The sequence below is a fragment of the Ailuropoda melanoleuca genome, chromosome 16, assembly GCF_002007445.2.
Source record: "Ailuropoda melanoleuca isolate Jingjing chromosome 16, ASM200744v2, whole genome shotgun sequence".
NCBI lineage: Eukaryota > Metazoa > Chordata > Mammalia > Carnivora > Ursidae > Ailuropoda > Ailuropoda melanoleuca.
The window spans coordinates 63,780,070-63,795,296 of record NC_048233.1 but is presented as its reverse complement, the minus strand read 5'-3'; positions in this window follow the sequence as shown (position 1 = coordinate 63,795,296).

The following is a 15,227-nucleotide window of genomic DNA, read 5'->3' as shown; positions in this document are numbered from 1 at the left end:
TTTTAAGTGGTGAGGAAATTTGCAAAGATAGCTTTTTTATTTGTTGTCTGTGAATCCCACTTGCTAACACTGTCAAATATTTAGGATTCAACTCAAAGGCAGAATGTGAGAATCAGCAGTAATTATACCAATTTAGTAAACATGTATCAGGGCTGCTTACCAAGACTCCATTTAGAATAGAAATTTCCAGCTCTTATCAGAAACTGCAAATTTTCAGACATTGAGGCATCTCTGTGAACCTATCTGCCTGCCACGTTCATTATAACAAAAGGACACAACTCCCAAAAAATGTCCTCATCGAGCTTTAAAAGCCCAAGTAAGGAAAAGGGACACCATCCCTTCAGCTTTACCCTACCAAAAACTCAGAGATAAGTTTTGAGTTTGTTTTCCTAACTGTTGAAAATAGGCATTGCAACAGAGGTGTCATATTGCTTCCCTTTATGTTAACTTCAAGTTCAAATTTAGGAAGTCATTCTGTCATCAGAACATGTTGTGCAAATTAACAATAGATTTCTAAGCCACAAATACATTTTAACAGATTTAAATTTTGCCAAGGTTGTTCTTTTCTCCATCTCGTTATGGGTGCTTTATAAAAATGATTGTTACCCCCATGATTTGCTGGGGGTGAAATACCTTATCAGAGTCGATGTTTTGGAAAAGCATTTCTCAAGAACAGAGTGTTCTTGGTCTTCAATGTTCTGAACACTCCTAGCAATAGACAGTCTTTTCAGTAAAATACTGAGGGAGGCAGGGAGGCAATTGTGGATTCCCCAGTACAATAATTTTATTAAATTGAGTAACTGTTGTGCAGCAAGACCCTAAAGGAATGGGACCAGGGTTTTTGATGAGCCAAAAGTGTGAAGCATAGAGCACAGCTTGGAGGGGAACAGAGTCAGAAGACTGAGTAGTATTCACAGTGGTAGAAAGGCTTAGTAATGGGATGGTTCTGGAAGCTGTATGAACTCACTGGGGAACTTAAATAGGAAAAATGTGTTTTTAAAAAGCTAGAGCTTTTTTACAGAGGTTGTGATGGTATGCTTTCCCTNTTTATTTGACAGAGATAGAGACAGCCAGCGAGAGAGGGAACACAAGCAGGGGGAGTGGGAGAGGAAGAAGCAGGCTCAAAGCAGAGGAGCCCGATGTGGGACTCGATCCCGCAACGCTGGGATCACACCCTGAGCCGAAGGCAGACGCCCAACCGCCGTGCCACCCAGGCGCCCCNGTATGAACTCACTGGGGAACTTAAATAGGAAAAATGTGTTTTTAAAAAGCTAGAGCTTTTTGACAGAGGTTGTGATGGTATGCTTTCCCTGCTTCTCAACTTGTAATAGGCCTAATCCTAGGAATCCCATTTGGGGATGTTATTTTCCCACTTTGTAGGCAATTTGGTGATTAAGAAGGCAACAACATCACATGGTACCCCAGAGGGGCCTGGAAGAATTAATGTGCCTCCCTCTTTACTTAGGTCCTTGGGAAAACTGACTCAGTCTCCTAATTTAAACACAGAGTAGGGGTGCCTGGTGGGCTCAGTCGGTGGAACATGTGACTCTTGATCTCGGGGTTGTGAGTTTGAGCCCCCATGTTGGGGGTAGAGATTACTTAAAAAAAATTTTTTTTAATCTTAAAAAAAAATAACACAGAAAAGGCTGAAGTCAGCCTAAATGGTTACACAGGGTCTTTTTCAGCTTTGGGTTCCTATGTCTCTTTCAAAAATTATCATATGCAGCGAAGGTTCGTGGTATGTTACTGCCTACTGAACGCTAAACAGAATTCTCTAACGATATCTTCATGGATTAGGAACACCTGTAATTCTAATGTGAAGCCTGGTACTAGCAGATCAGTCATACTTTCTTAAGGTGTATAACAGATCCACATTTTCCATTAGGATGGATGGAGAGGGGCACATCCATGCTGAGAAGCTATTAGTAGCTAGTTCATTAGCTTGTTCTTCAGATCTGAATGAACTGCAATTAAGTACTTACTATTTAATTGGATTTTCTCTCATTAGATTATAAGTGTTATCATTTATAAAGAAATTAAGCATTTTAAACAAATATAAATATTTCACATAAACAAAATAATCAAAAGTTAGATATGAGTGATTCCCAAGAAATCCTCAAATACCAAAAAAAAAAAAAAAGTTTGCTCCAAGTTGCTTCTGTTTTACAAAAGTTTCCAAGTTCTTATTATTTCTCATTCTTGAAAGCTCAGTGCAGACTCTACTCTCCCATAAAATCCCTCCAAGGACTTCACTCACAAAAATGTCTCCCTACTCTGAATTCATTCTGAACAGAGAGATGTTAGCTCTTAGCTTAGCACCTAATTATCCTAGTGCCAGTTGGTTTAAGAGTTCAAACTCTTAGGAATCTGGATCCATTTTCCCCTGCGCCGTAGTCCAAGTTGACTACAACGTTAGACACGCATTTTCATAGGATTCATTTGTGTCAGGGACACTGTGCTAAGCATTATATAATATGATCCTCACAATCACTTTATAAGGATCGATTTAACTAGCACTCTTCTAGAAATAAGGAAACTGAGGCACAACTGAAGAAATTGAATTCACAAGAAGTGAACAAGTAGTGACATGAAGCCCCGCAACAAGGCAATTGGCACCAGAGCCCGGTCTCCACCATCATGCTACAGAAATAGAAATACTGGTGGCTTAAAAAGAAAAATAATAATAATAATAATAATAATAATAATAATAACTGGTCCTTTGGTCTATTCTGAAGAAAATGACATTTAACTCAAACCTTTAAAGAAATAGATCTTTGAATAGTGAATATAATTAAAATATTCTCTAAATCGGTGCAGGACTATACATAGGATTTTATTGGAGAGAATACAGAGAACTATTCTTTAAAGCCTTTTGAGAGACACCTGGGTGGTGCAGTCAGTTAAGCGTCTGACTCTTGATCCCAGGGTCATGAGTTCAAGCCCTGTGTCTTTTGAAAACTTGTATTTATTAATATTAGTAGATATGAAAGTCAAATCATGGACTCTCTGGAGTTTTTTTGTGTGTGAGAAAGCACTACTAATGGAGAGAGAAATAACTCTTAGATTCCGATACTGTAAAACTAAGTGCCTACACTGATCTTTGTTTCCAGGATATTAGTAAAACTTAAATGAGGTGAAATTGCAATTCTGTGTATGTAGTTGTACTGTGGTTATTGGTAGAAAGGGTAAAAAAGCATGACCCAGTATTGCATATTTCCAGAAGTTTGTTTCTGCAACACATTTTGGTCATGTTCTATTTTTACTCCAGCCTCAGGGAATCAAGACGGGGAAATAGGTCTCTAAGGACACATGTCAGAGTAAGTTTTTCTAAAGTCAACAAGTACTTTTGGGAGCCAAACGCTGCACTAGGTACTCTGGGCATTGCAAAAGAAGCCTAAAACCTGATTTTGTGTTTAAAAAAAAAGTCAGAAACTAAATGGCTCCCAAACCCCAAGTTTCCTTCATCATCAGGTGCCTCCCACATTGTAGAGTTTCCCTAAATGTATATATTCGTTGCTGTGTTTATTAATGTTAAATGTTATGTGGCAGTGACTGTAGGTCAGTGGAAAAACAGGGCCAGAAATGAGGTCCCGGGATGGCTTAGAGTACTGCATTCTAACTAGTATGGTGAGTCATCTAACATTCACATACATGCAGCATGTGACTGTAAAACACTTCTGAGAACAAATTTCTTTACGTATGTCATCCAAGAACCTTGCCTACACACTCTCTTTGACTTCTTTAAAAACAAGAAACAAAAAACAGGAGCCCCTGGGTGGCTCAGGTGGTTAAGCCTCTGCCTTCGGCTAGGGCCTTGATCCCAGCGTGCTAAGCAGGGAGTCCGCTTCTTCCTCTCCCCCCCACCCCGCCCCCCTGCTTGTGTGCTCGTTCTCTCTCTCTCTCTCTCTCTCTCTCTCTCTCTCTCTCGTGCTCTCTTTCTCTCAAATAAATAAATCTTAAAAAAAAAACACAGAAACAAATGGTAATTGCATAACTTTGTGGTTTGATAGAAAACACTGTAGTATGGTTTTAAATTCCCTCTTCCTCTTCCTTTTTTTTTTTCTTTACATTTATAGTGTCTACTTGGTAAAACTGAGGGCAACTTAAATTCTAGTCTAGCATTAATGTAAAGTTCAGTGTAAAACCCTTCCCTCAACAGTTATTAAATTCTTATGAACTCATCAGGAGTTATGAAACGAGTTCAGGCTTTTATTTATACTTAGTATATAAGCCCCTCCCAGTAGTGTACTCAGGCCTTTTTGTTTCTTTGTTAAATATGTGCTGATTGCTTTACGCCTCTGGTCATGTGAACACAATACAAGCAAGTTCCGTTGAACCAAGTACTTAAAATTTCCCAAACATCTATGAAGGAACGGTTATAAAAAGTAAACAAAAAACCAAATTGGCAGCTAAGCTTAGCTATGATAAGGCTGGCTGACTCTTTCAAAACACAGTCTATAGACAGAAGCAAAACTGCTATACAGTTGACCTTTGAACAGTGCAGGAGTTAACCGGCATGGGCTCCCCATGGAGTCAAAAACCTACATATAACTTTTGACTCCCCCCAAACTTAATTACTAATAGCCTACTGTTGATCAGAATCCTGACCAATAATATAAACAATAGGTTAACACATATTTTTCTCTGTTCTATGTATTACCTACTGTATTCTTACAATAAAGTAAGCGAGAGAAAAGCAAATGTCATTAAGAAAATCATAAGAAGGAGAAAATAGATTTACAGTACCATACTGTATGTAGGTATGTAGGTATGTATGTATTTAGGTAGTCCCTACAGCCCATGTGGGGCTCAAACTCCGGATCCTGAAATCAAGAGTCGCAGGCTCCTCTGACTGAGCCAGCGCAGTGCTCCCATTCTGTATTAATGGGAAAAAACCTGTGTTTAAGTGGACTCATGAAGTTCAAACCTCAGTCATTTCAAGTGAGGTCCTTTTTCTTCAGAAGTATGGCTGGACTTTTTATTGTTGGAAGTTACAAATACAGAAGATTATGGAGTAACATCTTAACGGTCCCTCTTCACTCATATTCCAATGCATAATTCCCTCCCAAAATTAACCACAGTTAATAGCTTAATGTGTAACTTTATAGTTCTTTCTCTGCTTACACATATACAATGACATAAACTTTTCTACTTGTTTTTTTTTCTTCACATAGATTATTTTATTTTTAGACAATCTGAAACTTACAATAAACTTGCAAGTACAGTACAAAAATTTCCCCCCTGAATCATTAGAGAGTAAGGTGCTAACATAATGCCCCATCACTGGCCCCCTAATACTTAGGTGTGGATTTCTTACAGACAAGGGTATTCTACATAACCATAATACAACTATCAAAATGAAGAAATCAGGGGCTGGCTCAGTTGGTTGAGCGTCTGCCTTCAGCTCAGGTCATGATCTCAGGGTCCTGAGATCGAGCCCCGAGCCCCGAGTCAGGCTCCTTGCTCAGCAGGGAGTCGGCTTCTCCCTCTCCCTCTGCCTCTCTATCTGCTCATGAACTCTCTCTCTGTCAAATAAATAAATAAAATCTTTTTTAAAAAAAGAGAGAAAGGGGCTGTACCCCTCTGTTTGAAAAAAAAAATGAAGAAATTATATTTGTTCATTATCACCATCTAATCCTTAGACACTATCATTGTCCTGATAATGGTCTTTATTGCCAAAGGATCCATTTCACAGTCCTGTGTTTTCATTTAGTGTCAGATCTCATTAGTCTCCTTTAGCCTGAAATGGTTCCTTAGTCTTGCTTGAATTTTCATAACTGCGACACTTTTGAAAATTACAGGATAGTTATTTTGTAGAATTTCCCTCGAACTATGTTTCTCGGATGTTTCCTCACTAATAGGTTCGGTGATGCATCTTTGGCAGAAATGCGTCTGAAATAATGCTGCATTCTTGTGGCACAGAGTTCCCTTATTATTGATGATAGTCTCTTTGGTCACTTAACAAAAAGTGACGTCCACTGATTTCTCCACTGCGAAGTTTTCTTTTCCCCCTCTGTAATAATCACTTTGTACCAGTTTTTTGAAACTATGTCAATTTCCAATTCATTGTCAAATTTTCAGTTTATTCATTTATTTATAAGATGAACTCGTGGTTCCCATTTTATTTAGTGGTTTCTAACCCAATGCTTAATTTTTCCCATTTGGCCCGTTGAAGCTCATTGATTCTGGTTTCTGTGTCTTTCTGACATGACTCCATCATTCTTTGAACATGTCCTTGCTTTCTAACATAATAGAGTCCAGGCTCATCTTTTATTTCCTTTGCACCAGCCATCCAGTCAGCCATTTCTTCAGGGGACTCTGGTTCTTTGAGTGGAGAATGGGATTGAGAACTCAGTATCTGAGCCCTAGGTGTGCTCATTGCTGGTGGGTGTTGCTTCTAGGTCCTCTCAGCAAGACAGAGCAAGGGAATATACAGATATATATATATACATACCTACAAACTTAGACCTACACACATTTACATCTTCCTTCCTTCCTTCCTTTAAGATTTTACTTATTTATCTGACAGAGAGAGAGAGCACAAGCAGGTGGAGCAGCAGGCAGAGGGAGAGGGAGAAGCAGACTCCCCACCAAGCAGGAAGCCTGACATGGGACTCAATCCCATGACCTGAGCCAAAGGCAGACGCTTAACCGACTGAGCCACCCAGGTGCCCCACATCCATATCTATTTAGATACCTATCTACATTTATTGAAATCCATGAATTCATACTGATACTGCCAATTCTAGAAATTTCATCTTAGTTTTCTCCCTTTCCATATTTATATTTTCTTTTCTAAAAATCTTTTTAAGAGAGAGAGAGAGCACATGCAAACACATGGCAGGGGGAGAGGAAAAGGGAGAAGGAGAGAGATCTTTTTTTTTTTTTTAAGATTTTATTTATTTATTTGACAGAGAGACAGCCAGCGAGAGAGGGAACACAAGCAGGGGGAGTGGGAGAGGAAGAAACAGGCTCCCAGCGGAGGAGGCTGATGTGGGACTCGATCCCAGAACGCCGGGATCACGCCCTGAGCCGAAGGCAGACGCTTAACGATTGCACTACCCAGGCACCCCAAGGAGAGAGAATCTTAAGAAGGTTCCACACACAGCACAGAGCCCAACACAGGGCTCCATCTCACGACCCCTGAAATCATGACCTGAGCTGAAACCAAGAGCCCACGGCTTAACTGACTAAGCCACCCAGGTACCCCACATAATTTCTTCTTGACACCAAGAAACCTGGTTCACATTATCTTTATTTACTTATCTAATAAAGTTTCCCTTTACACAGCCAATCTTCCATCACTGCTAGCTCTTTCCCTGTGTTGATACCCTCCATACCCTACTTTACCCCCCCCCCGCCAAAAACCCCTTCTGGGTCACCCTCATGCATAGATGCCCTCTTCACTCAGCGTGATCTCTGACACTTGGGCAGATGTCCTGCTCCTCTTATCTTTTGGTTTTCTACTTGTTGCATTCAGTTTTTTTTTTCTTTTTCTTCTTTCTATGGTCCTAATGGAACATTTTATGATTCCATTTTATCTTTTGTCATAACGTATCAATTCACTCTTCAAAAATAATGTTAGCGGCTGCCCTAAATTTTACAATATACATTTTTAACTAATACAAGTACCCTTTCAAATCACACTACTCGGTTTCACATATAGTACAGATACCTTATAACAGAATATTCCCAATTCTTCCCTCTTGTCCCTTCAGATATTTCTGTCATTCATTTCACTTATCCATATGCTCTAACCACTCAATACACTGTTACTATGATTGCTTTAAACAAATAGTTATTTTTTTAAAATCAGTTAAAACTAAGAAATATAGGGGTGCCTGGGTGGCTCTGTCAGTTGAATGACCGACTCTTTTTTTTNTTTAAAGATTTTATTTATTTATTTATTTGACAGAGATAGAGACAGCCAGCGAGAGAGGGAACACAAGCAGGGGGAGTGGGAGAGGAAGAAGCAGGCTCACAGCAGAGGAGCCTGACGTGGGGCTTGATCCCATAACGCCGGGATCATGCCCTGAGCCGAAGGCAGACGCTTAACCGCTGTGCCACCCAGGCACCCCTGAATGACTGACTCTTGGTTTCGGTTCAGAGGTCATAATCTCAGAGTCCTGAGATCGAGCCCCACGTCAGGCTCTGGGCTGGGCCTGGAGCCTGCTCAGGATTCTCTCTCACCCCGTCTCTCTCTCTCCCTCTTTCTCTCTGAGCCTCTGCCCCTCCCCGTTTCTTTTTTCTTTTTTTTTTTTTAAAGATTTTATTTATTTATGTATTTGACAGAGATAGAGACAGCCAGCGAGAGAGGGAACACAGCAGGGGGAGTGGGAGAGGAAGAAGCAGGCTCACAGCAGAGGAGCCTGACGTGGGGCTCAATCCCATAACGCCCGGGATCACGCCCTGAGCCGAAGGCAGACGCTTAACCGCTGTGCCACCCAGGCGCCCCCCTCCCCGTTTCTTAAAAAATGTTTTTAAAAAGACTGAGAAAAGTAAAAGATTTTATTTTACTGTCATTTATTCCTTCTCCAATGCTCTTCCTTTCTTTATGGAAATTTAAATTTTTGACCTATATGATTTTCCTTTTGCCTGAAAAATTTCTTTTAACATTTCTTGCAGGTTAGTTCTGCTTGCAATGAATTCCCTCGGTTTTTGTTTGTTTGTGAAAAACTTTATGTCTCCATCAGTTTCCAAGGATAATTTCACTGGAAACTCTCACTATGTTATTCACAATATTCATTAGGTTGGTAGGGTTTTGGTTTCTTTTTTTCCCCAACATTTTAAATATTTCACCCCATTCTATTCCTGCTTACATGGTTTCTGATGACAAGTCCACTGTAATTTTTTGGTAAGGTGATTTTTTGCCCTCTGGCTTCTTCAAAATTTTCTCTTTGTCTTTGGTTTTCTGCAGTTTGTATATAAAATGCCGAGGTGTAATTATTGCTCCTCCTGTTTAGCTCTGACGCCCCACACGAGGCCTCCTCTCCATGCAGACACTTTATTTGGGCTCTGACACCTTGGTCTAGGCCCCTCCTAAACACAGAAGCCCCCCTTACCCATTCAGGCCCTTCCTCCCCACACCCCCTGCATGGACAACCACGTCAGCCCACTTGGGCTCCAACATCCCATTTCAGGCCGCTTCTCTTCACTTTCTTGCACTCTGATGCCCCAAACCAGGCCACCCCCGTAATTGGATGCTCTCCTTGCCCAGTTAGGGCATCAGGCCTTTTCTCTGTGGTGTTGCATTCTTCACCACACCCAGCTTTTGATACTCCCCACCAGGCCTCCTTCTGTGCGTATGCCCTCCTCCCCTTTTGGCAGGAACATCACAGAGATGATGCTGTTTCTTTCCTACCTCATCTTGTTCAGTGGCACCTGACTTCAATTTGTCTCATTATCAATGATGTTCACTTCATGCTTGATTCAAGTGATGTCTGCCAAGCTTCTCCATCATAAACTTTTCCGCTTGTCCAAATAATCAGTAAATATTTTGTGGATATTCTGTAAATGCCCTATTCCTCAGCAAACTTTTACTTTAGTCAATGATTTATATCAGTATAGATGCATGGTTTTGTATTTTATTTAAGAGACTGTTATCTTTTATTTTCATTGTTTATTTTGAATCTAAATTCCTCCAGATTTGGTCAATGGGGGCCCCATCAAGCTGGTTCTGCATCTTTTGACTACTTCCAGCATTCTCTGACTACTTCTTTACTTTCTGACACAATAAGATATCCTGAAATCATCTTGTCCTTTTCTTACGCCAGACCTAGAAAACACCATTCTTTGAACCAGTCGTGATTCTTTTTAATAGAGAATATTTTAAAATCAGAATCTTGTCACTGGGCATGCTCATTGCTATTGGGGTCACTGCGTTTCTTTCAGTGGACAGAGCTGGGCAATGTGCATGTATGTACGTATATGCACACACATTTACTTCTGTATTTCTCTCTTTCTCATTTACCTACTAATATATACACACACGTTTACATCTGTATTTCTCTCTCTCATTTACCTAATAATATATACACATACATTTTTTATTGAGATATAATACATATAACATGAAATTCACCATTTTAAAGTATACAATTCAGTGGTTTTAGTATATTCATTATGTTGTGCAACCATTACTATTAATTCTAGAATATATATGCATATAATAGTAGTAGTCAATGAAATATATATAACTGAATAGAATTCATTCCAGTATATATAATATATACAGTATATTGAAAACCATGAGTTCAACATGATACTTCCCACTCCAAACCAGTAGCACAGGATTAATTCTAGTTTTTTTTCCCTTCTTTATTTGTGCCTCTTTTTTCCAATAGCAACAAACCATTCTCCCATTATCCTCAATATAATTACTTTATGAACCCCCTCTGTATGTAGCCAATCTCCTATCTCTGCCACCTCCTCCCCCATGCAGATGTTCTCTGACCCTACTCAGGATTTGACTCCTTAGGATGCCATACCCAAGCAGACGCCTTCTCTACCCTATTCACGCTCCAGCCCTCGCCTTGGTCAGAGTCTGCTCTGGCGGCCATAGCTCCCCCCTACTCAGCCAGACATAGATGCTTTCTTGCCCAGCCCTACCTAATAGCTTCAGGACCAAATTATTCAGGGAAGGAAGAAAAGGGAAAATAAGAGACAGGAAGAGGAAGAACATGATTGGAGACTGAACCACTGAGTTTTGGTGTGGTTTGTTAAGCCACATTATTGTGGCGAATAAAGTGATATACTAGCTTTTACTGCTCCAGCCCTTGCATGTTACCTTGAAGGCATAACCAACCCAGTCTGAATCAGCTTGCCTGGTTTTTACTTCAGTATTCCCCACTCCTGCTTCTCTTCACCCTTTAGGAGGAAGGGCATTAGCTATTCAGCTAATCACCAAGGCCAGTTAATTCTGCCTCTTAAATGTCTCTGAATAGCTAACCTAAACCAGGGCAGTGGGGGTGGGGCCAGATTAAATCATCGATTATCCCCGGCTGCATTAAAAGAGCTGGAGTCGGGCATAAACCTAGAACATTTAAACAAGAGAGTAAGGATATAAAGAGGAAAATATGAGTCTTTAATTATGAAATTATTTTTAAAGTCAATTCTCAGTATAAGCAACAAAAAGATTATATCAGAGCATTCACCGTACCTAGCAGCAAGCAGGTCCTAACTCAGGCTAAAATTTAAGTGTAACATAGAGACCAAGGAGGCTGGATAAATGAGCTGAGGCTGTGTGTAGCCTGGCTAAAAACAAGCGTGGGTAGACTTCCGTAAAAATGGAGTTAGGGAATCTGTTTTATAAATGACTGTAGTTTCATGTGCTTGATTTTAGTTTCTTTTTTCTTATGAACAAACTCCAACCTTTGCCATTGTAAATTGGGTACAACACTTTCACAATTTGGTATTATATATTGAGAGTCATAAAAATGTTCATACCCTTTGACCCGGTAATTCTGCTCCTGGCAATATATCCTAGGAGGAAAAAAAAATTGTAAATGCATGATATTGCAGCCCTAATTACAAGACTGCTAGATAAACAGTCTAATGAGCAATGATAGCAAAAGGCATAAGTAAATACGGATTCTTTTGTAACCACTAAAAATTATAAATATGGAACTATGTAGCAACTTGAAAAATAACTTAGGGAATAACGTTACCTAAAGTAACCAGGATACATATGTATATATACACTATGATTCAACTATTTTATTTATTTATTTATTATTATTATTTTTTAAAGATTTTATTTATTCATTCGACAGAGATAGAGACAGACAGCGAGAGAGGGAACACAAGCAGGGGGAGTGGGAGAGGAAGAAGCAGGCTCATAGCGGAAAAGCCTGATGTGGGGCTCGATCCCACAACGCCAGGATCATGCCCTGAGCCAAAGGCCGACGCTTAACCGCTGTGCCACCCAGGTGCCCCTGATTCAACTATTTTAAATTGTTTTCAAAATGAGACAAAAGACAAACCCATGGAAAAATAAAAACAGTATAGTTAGTGAGATTATAAGGTTTTTATTTCCTTTTAAACTTTGTTCTAATGTTGGAGTATTTTGTTTGTGCTGTAAATAAAAATCAAGATGGAATAGTGGAAAACCCAACTTTATTTTAGCTAAATTAAAGGTATAGGGTGGCTAAATTGGGAGTCAGAGTACCCTCAGGGATGAGTGATGAAAATTATCATTATCATTGTTGTTAACATTATTGAGCATTTATCACTTTCCAGGCGTTGAATTAAAGGCTTTGACATACAGTGTATCCCAAGTCAAGACCCCTCTGTAAAACTATAGGATCATATAGCAAACAGCTTACTTCACATCTCTTCTTGAATGTCTTATAGGCATTTCAAACTTTACACATCCAAAATAAAACTTCAGACATTCTACCCTCTACCTCCTCTACCCACAGTCTTGCCTGTCTCAGTTGATGGCAACTCCAAACCCTGAATCATACACCCTGTCTATCATCACACTCTACCAATTCTACCTTCAAAGTATGTGCAGCGTTTGGCCACTTCTTACCTCCTCCACTGCCGGCACACTAGTCCGAGCCATCTTGTCGTGCCCAGATGACTACCATGGATCCCTAACAGATCTGCCTGCTTCCATCCTCCATTCTCAGCACGTGAAAAATAATCAGGGGGTGCTTTTAAAAATCTGTCAGATAGGGGCGCCTGGGTGACACACAGTCGTTAAGCTTCTGCCTTCGGCTCAGGGCGTGATCCCAGCATTCTGGGATCGAGCCCCACATCAGGCTCCTCTGCTGTGAGCCTGCTTCTTCCTCTCCCACTCCCCCTGCTTGTGTTCCCTTTCTTGCTGGCTGTCTCTCTCTCTCTGTCAAATAAATAAATAAAATCTTTTTAAAAAATTGGTAAAAATCTTTTCACAAATATTACATGAACACATTCTCATTGTAAATGCAAACAATAGGGAAGTATACAGAACAAAATACAAAAATCGCTCTTCATCTACCTTCAAATCCTTCTTTCCTCCCCAGAGAAAACCTCTTTAAACAGTTTGGTTTGAATGTTATATATGTACTGGTATATATATATGCACATTCAAATGTTTTTTTCTTTTTTCTTTTTAAAGATTTTTAAAAATTTATTTATTTGAGAGAGAGTGAGAGCAAGAGAGAGAGCAAGAACAGGGGGAAGGGCAGAGGGAGAGGGAGAGGCAGACTTATCTCTGACCAGGGAGCCCAATGCGGGGCTCGATCCCAGGACTCTGGGATCATGACCTGAGCTGAAGGCAGAATCCTAACTGATTGAGCCACCTAGGCACCCCAAATGTTTTTTTACTTTTATAATGATTTTCTTTCCCTTATGTCTTCAAGATTCTTTGCAGGTTAATACATGGAGACCTAATAGATTCATTTGTAACTACAGGATACTATTACACAGTACAAATTACCATAATTTATTAACTCATTAATAGACATTTAGATTATTTCTAGGCGTTTTGTTATTCCAAAATGCGAAAGCAATGAGTATACACCCACACTTCTTTGTGAATGTGAGAGCACTTCTTTAGAATGGATTCTTAGAAATAAAACTTTGGTCAAAGTACATGTGAATTTTAAAATTTGATACATAAATGCCTCTTTGATTTCCAAAAACTCTTGGCCATTGTGTAGGCCCACCAATACAGTAGAACAGTGTCCTTATTTTTGAATATCCACTAAGAGTTGATGTTATCCATTGTTTTAATTTTTGCCACTCAGATTGATTAAGATATTTTATTGCTATAGTTTATATTTCCTTGGTTGCTAATGACAATAAGCCTCTATTCATGCACAATTTTTACTTATTTTCTTCTGTGAATTGATTATTTATAGGCAAAAGTCCTGTATTTCTTTGGGGAAGTTTAATTTTTTTATTGATTTGTCATAGCTTTTTATGTTTTGTGGATATTAATCTTGTCATGAATGTTTCTAATATATTTTCCTGATCTTTACCAGTCTCACCTGTTTAAAAAAGTTACCATGGGTTTTACCAAACAAGTGTTTAATTTTTAAGAGAACTGTATCTATTGGGTTTTTTGTTTGCTTGTATTTTATTTTTTAAGAAGGCTCCATGTCCAATGTGGAGACCAATGTGGGGCTTGAACTCACAACCCCAAGATGAAGACCTGAGCTGAGATCAAGAGTTGGACACTTGACTGAGTCACCCAGGTAATCAAGAGTACTATTTCTATTTTTAAATATTTTTCTGATTTAAAAGATATGTTGAGTATATTCATTGTAAGAAATTGAAAAATACAGAGCAAGTATGAGGGAAATAGAAATCATTCTTATTTCAACTGACACACAGAGAATCACTGCTAAAATTTGGTGTATTTATTTTCAGTTTTTTTCCCCTCTACCTCTCTATATAGTAATATATAATATACAATATATGTTCTCTCTATATATTCATATATTTGTTCATCTATATTTTCACATATTTTTAAATTGAAATAATTCCATATATACACAATTAATCTTTTTATTTTTTATGTTTAAATTTTCATTAAAAATTTAATTTGGGGCACCTGGGTGGCTCAGATGGGTAAGCATCTGCCTGTGGCTCACATCATGATCCCAGGGTCCTTGGATCAAGCCCCGCATGGAGCTCCCTGCTCGGTGGGGAGTCTGCTTCTCCCTCTGCCTCTCCCCCCACCCTCAGTTTGTGCTCTCTCTCACTTATCCTATCTCAAAGAAATAAATAAAATCTTTTAAAAAATTATTTTAATTGTGGTAAAATATTTTATATACCTAAAATTTACCATCTTAATATTTTTAAGTGATTAGTTCAGTAATGATAAGTATATTCACATTGTGCAGCCAACCTCCAGAACTCTCTTCAAATTGCAAATCTGACTCATTAAATAATAACTTCCCATACTTCTCTTCCCTCAGGCCCTGGCAACCTCCATTCTACCCTATAAATTTGACTATTCTGTGTACCTTTATACATGGAATCATACTGTATTTGTCCTTTTTGTGACTGACATAGCTCACTTAATGCAATGTCCTCAAGAGTTATCCATGTTGTGGCATATGTCAGAATTATCTTCCTTTTAAGGTTGAATAATATTTCATCATATGTATATACCACATTTCCTTTTTTTTAAAGATTTTATTTATTTATTTGAGAGAGAGAGAGAGTAGGGGTGGGTAGCAGAGGGAGAACCAGACTCCTCACTGAGCAGGGAGCCCAATGAGGGGGCTCAATCC